This window comes from Hydra viridissima, unplaced genomic scaffold (assembly GCF_058129835.1).
Source record: "Hydra viridissima isolate aposymbiotic clone 2 unplaced genomic scaffold, HvirCarnegie_v1 scaffold_22, whole genome shotgun sequence".
In the NCBI taxonomy this organism is placed as follows: Eukaryota; Metazoa; Cnidaria; class Hydrozoa; order Anthoathecata; family Hydridae; genus Hydra; species Hydra viridissima.
In genome coordinates, this window is record NW_028324321.1 from 640,790 (window position 1) to 646,789 (window position 6,000).

Here is a 6,000-nt window from a genome sequence, read left to right on the forward strand (position 1 = left end):
AAAATGATACTATTTGGCAAAATAAGAAAAAAGTAAAAAAAGTATAATTTTTGCCCTAAATATGAGAAAATAAGAAAAACTTTGAATGGTTTAACATGATTCAATAGTATAGAAAAAAAAAAAAAAAAAAACGCCATGAAGCAAAAAATGGTCAGATATATATTACATGGAATAGGATTTTGCACTTTAGATACTGTAAAAACTTCTTCAGCTCATCTGGTTGTGTAACCTTTTTCAAAGATGTGCATTCTCTTAATTATTCTTACCTTAACACCAACTGAAAACGTTGGTTTTGTTTTTGGTTTTATTTGGTTGGTTTTGGTTTCGGCTCTAATACTTTAAACTTTACAAATTGGATACAAATTTTTCTACACTATGTCTTGGTCGATTTATCTGCATTTATTAAAGAATTATTTGAAAGTTATGTAAATGTTTTTATATGTTACCAGTTTTAACCATCAAATATTTTAAGCTGTGATGCAACAGGATTTTTCACAGTTCACATACCACCAAAAATCATAGCTTCAAAAGGCAAAAACAAATACACACTATGTCTTTAATCTTCTTTAAACTAGCTTCAACAAAAGTCATTTTTACCGAAGAATAAAAAATATTATTTTATTCTTTGACTAAATCATCAAAAACGGTTATGTATAAATGAGTTGATTCGGCGCTAAACGTAGGGTTACCAATACTATCCATTTCTTTCAACATTTGTTTATTGCATACATTATTTCGAGTTGATATGTCTTTATTCAAAATGTAACACAGATCATGATGATATCCAGCATTATCAACTCTATTTATAGGTTTGCTCCATTCTTTTAACGTAAGATCCTCATTTAATCTTTTTTTTAGTTTTGAATCAGGTTCAGCAATGTTATGACTTGGTAAGTGCATCACAAACAGTAGCTTGTTAATGATAGAGTTTAATATTGACCCACCTTCATCCTTTATAGTGCTTCGCTCCGTAGCTACTTTGGAACTCTCTGAAAAATAAACTTTAATAAATCAAGTTTATATAGATAGATTTTGATCTTTCTCTTTTCAAGTTACGACCATTTTTGGAAATGTTTAACACTTCACCATCAGATCAATAACTTTTATACATTTCACAATACATTTTCATATTCAATATATAATTTTTTATACGCTTAATTCCGAAGGAGCAGCAGAATAGAGCGCTAAACATTTTAACTTTCATAATGTATTTCATTCATAACTACACGTTTATTACCGTTAAAGGTCAAAATCAATTTATGTACTTCTTCAGTATATTCTTCAAATTTTTCGACTTCGAATCACATTCATAGATCTAATTATATTTTTCTTCATTAACAAGCAGTTTTCATAGTCTTCAAATGTAACACTATTTTTAACAACTGACTTTTTACAAATTTAAATTACTTGTCTACTCTTGCATCCGACAATTGGATTGAATATTTTTTAGATTTGAATTGATCTTTGATCAAGTTTGAACATGCTATTAACCTTTTTACTTCATCCACTTGGTTGATTTGACTTACACTCACTCGCATCAAATCTAGCTTAAATATCTGAAACAATAACTTCGTAAAAGCCATCAGCTTCTATTTCGTAAATTTAACTGTCCATATCTGTGTATAATAGTTCTACTTTCTCTGCAAATTTGTTTTTCATGTAACCATAATGAAAGTCAATTATTATGTTCTTGCTTTAATTAAGAATGCATAAATTAAAGAGTACTGGTTTATTAAACACTAACTTTGTCTTTTTAAGATGTATAACGAGATTCTTATTAGTTATAAACATAGCAGCCAAGAGAAATTTCGGGCCCCGAGGAAGTTTTCTTAAGGGGCCCTTATTATGATCAATTACATACAGGACCAAAAGAAGCGTGCTCTGGTCATTGAACATGAAAAATAAAAGTTAATTAAATCTTTTTAAAAGTAAAAACTATTTAAATATTTAAAAAATTACTTTAAAAAATTGTTTGAACACACGCGGGGCTCCGGGAATCCCCCCCGTCCACTCTATAAAAGATTTATTATTGTCGTATAGCACAATCCGCAGAGCAAGACGATCTGTGGTTCGTGGTTCCAACCAGGAAGAGTGCACGGCGGTCAGAAATATTAACACGATCAAGAGACGATACAACATTATTTGTTAGAACTTTCATCTTCTTTTTCGTTAAACCACTTGTGCTTAGTGTGCTGGAAGCGGAAGGAGTCTGATATTTATCATCATAAGAGGAACTTGAGCTACTTTCACTCACAATGTCAACTGCTGATGAAGAAGAAATGAGTTCTGTTTTTTCCATCAGTTCCGCTTTACTGCTTTGACGCCTCAATTCCATTTTAGTTTCTCTGACTCGTTTTCGTGCCTCCCTAGCTGTTAAATTCCGATCAATTCCTGCCATGCTACAACTTAATGGATGTTCTTGCTACTGATGTAAAAATGCTTTATCTTCATCGTTTTTCATAATTTCTGATGCATTTTTGGTTGATATATCAAAAAGTTCTTCAAGATCAGCATGGAAAAGTACTTCTTTCATTTGACAGCTGTCCAATTTTGATTGTCGGTGTTTTTTTAGCAACAGATATTCGTCATAAAGTTTCTTTCTGCATTGTCAATTCTTTGAGTTGGAATTCTTCCTCTCTCCCATGTAAAATAAAAGTTAATTAAATCTTTTTAAAAGTAAAAACTACTTAAATATTTAAAATATTACTTTAAAAAATTGTTTGTACACACGCGGGGCTCCGGAAATCCTCCCCCCCCGTCCACTCTATAAAAGATTTATTATTGTCGTATAGCACAATCCGCAGAGAAAGGCGATCTGTGGTTCGTGGTTCCAACCACGAAGAGTGCACGGCAGTCAGAAATATTAACACGATCAAGAGACGATATTGCTTCAAGAACTGACAAAAAGTTATGTACTTTTATAGTTCATTGAGGCGTCAAAGCAGTAAAGCGGAACTGATGGAAAAAACAGAACTCATTTCTTCTTCATCAGCAGTTGACATTGTGAGTGAAAGTAGCTCAAGTTCCTCTTATGATGATAAATATCAGACTCCTTCCGCTTCCAGCACACTAAGCACAAGTGGTTTAACGAAAAAGAAGATGAAAGTTCTAACAAATAATGTTGTATCGTCTCTTGATCGTGTTAATATTTCTGACCGCCGTGCACTCTTCCTGGTTGGAACCACGAAGAACTGCTTCAATTGTTGCCCAAATACTTTTTTTCACTTCTTCTTTCTCTTCTACATGATAGAAGAGCAACCTCCGAAGAACATACCCTCTTGAAGAAAGTCTGGCAGTCGACAGAGTTTGTGTAGGTTTACCAACAACCCACACCACAGTAGAAGATCGAGTGGTTGCCATATTATTTCGAGTGGTTGCCATTTATTTCTATTCAAAATATATATATATATATATATATATATATATATATATATATATATATATATAGAATTGTAGAAATTATGTTAATTTTTCCAGTAAGAGTGCTAAATACAGCGTAGAATAAGTAGAGCGAATATATTATTATTATTATTATTATTATTATTATTATTATTATTATATAAACTAAATAATTAGCTTGGTTTATATCACATTACTTAAAGTTTCACGCAATAGCGATCATCAGATGTTATAAACCGTAAAAAAACGTAACGACAAAAAAAACGAAAAAAGTGCTATGGAGTGTCTGCTATGATGGCATTAAAGTTTTTTATTGAAAATTTATTTTCGTGGCGGCACTTTGATGTTAGTTCGCTTCGTTTATTGAGCAAGTCTAGTTTCGAAGTAATAATGTGGTACTTTTCGGTCAAGCACAAATTACAGTAATTACCACCAGGTTTAAATGGCTCTGCCTGATCGAGAATGTTCCACGTAAGGATGGGTTCTAAACCTTTACTTTTTCACTCCCATACAAATTTAGAAAGTTCAGTGGAGTTTGCCTTACTTTCATAATGAAAAGAATTTCTATGCTTATACCATCTGTCTTTAAAGGTTTTTTCAGTGAGCTCAATGTAATAATGCCCCTTTTCTTGCTGCTGAGATTTTACATTGCAAATATAAATAAGATTTTTCTTAAGATATTTTCCATTTAGTGGGTATGCAGCGGTTTGTCGGCAATTGCATGATTGGCTATTATTGTCAGTAGTATTAGAATTCTTTTGTTATGAGCAGTAATATCTTTCTTAATATTTGGGAGGCAGCTGTAACTAACTTTTACGTTGTTCCGGTTAAAATGTTTGTGAAATTTATGTTCTTTAGGAAAGATTTATCAATTAAACCCAAAAATATCTTTGCTACGTTTGTTCTAACGTTCAGTGAAAACGGAGGGTTAAACCAAATAACGTTTCGTTTTCGAAATCCTGCATCACGTTTTGGCGTGTTTTGATTGAAAAAAACTTTTCCTTTAAATCTGCAAGAATTGAGAGCGTTGTTATAAAACGGTGCGGCTCTATCAAAAACCTCTTTATTTGAAGATATATTACTGATGCGGTTAGAAATCATTTTCGGTATCGATTTGATGATATTAGGTGGGTGATTGAGTTGTCGTTGATATACATAGGGTTATCTCCTTGTTTTCTGTAAGGTTGAAAAGTACTGTCAAGGAGATTAAGTGTGGTGTCGAGGAAGTTTAGAATTTTTAAATTAGATTTAATTGTAATAGTAAGGTTCAATTTATCTTTAAAAATGTTGACAAAATTTTTAAAAATTTTTTCAGACTGAGAGCCGCTGATATTATAGAAGCAGCAGAAACCATCATCTCTGTAAATTCCTGTGATATTGAGCCCGTATTCACTGGCAATAGTATATAATATGTATAGGCCTACTAACTTGCACGGTTCGGCTCCGTCAAAACTTCCCATAGTAACGTCGAAACCAGAGTCGCCTGATTTTTTGCTCCACATATTATTTCCTGCGAAAAGTAAAGTTTTCCTAGTATGGTAGATGATATTGATTGATTCATCAGGAATTAAGGTGAACTTCATAGCGTGTATTAAAGAATCTTGAAGTAATTGTTTTGAAATAGAAGGGTAGAACTAGTTAATGTTGTATTGAATAAAAGTACATAACTTTTTGTCTGGTATGAACTTGAACCATTCTATTACTTCTTTTGTATTATGCAATTGGTGTACGGGGGTGGCTTTTCTCACTCTGCTATTAATATCATCTAATAAAACTTTACTAATTTCCCCGAGTTCTGGTTTAGCGGGGTTTATTAAACGACACTGAGGATTGTTGGCAAAATTATCCTTGTGGTCTTTTAGGGTAATAAATGCTGAGTTCATTGCTAGACATTCTATTCTATCGTATATGCCCAAATTTTTCGCAATTTTTTTAGCCTCTATATTAATACTGTTATACTGTATTAAATTAGATATTTTGTATATTTTAGTAATATTTTCCGCATAAATGATTTCTAACCGCATCAGTAATATATCTTCAAATAAAGAGGTTTTTGATGTGTATGTACATACATACATACATACATACATACATACATACATACATACATACATACATACATACATACATACATACATACATACATACATACATACATACATACATACATACATACATACATACATACATACATACATACATACATACATACATACATACATACATACATACATACATACATACATACATACATACATACATACATACATACATACATACATACATACATACATACATACATACATACATACATACATACATACATACATACATACATACATACATACATACATACATACATACATACATACATACATACATACATACATACATACATACATACATACATACATACATACATACATACATACATACATACATACATACAAACATACATACATACATACATATATAATGTTGATTTTTTATTAAACATGAAAGTTTGTTTGTAAACAAAAATTGCAGTATAAAAGGGACAGGAGGACAAGTTAGAAACCAAAGGAGGTCTAAATTTACTCCTGTAAAAGACCTAAAAGTGAT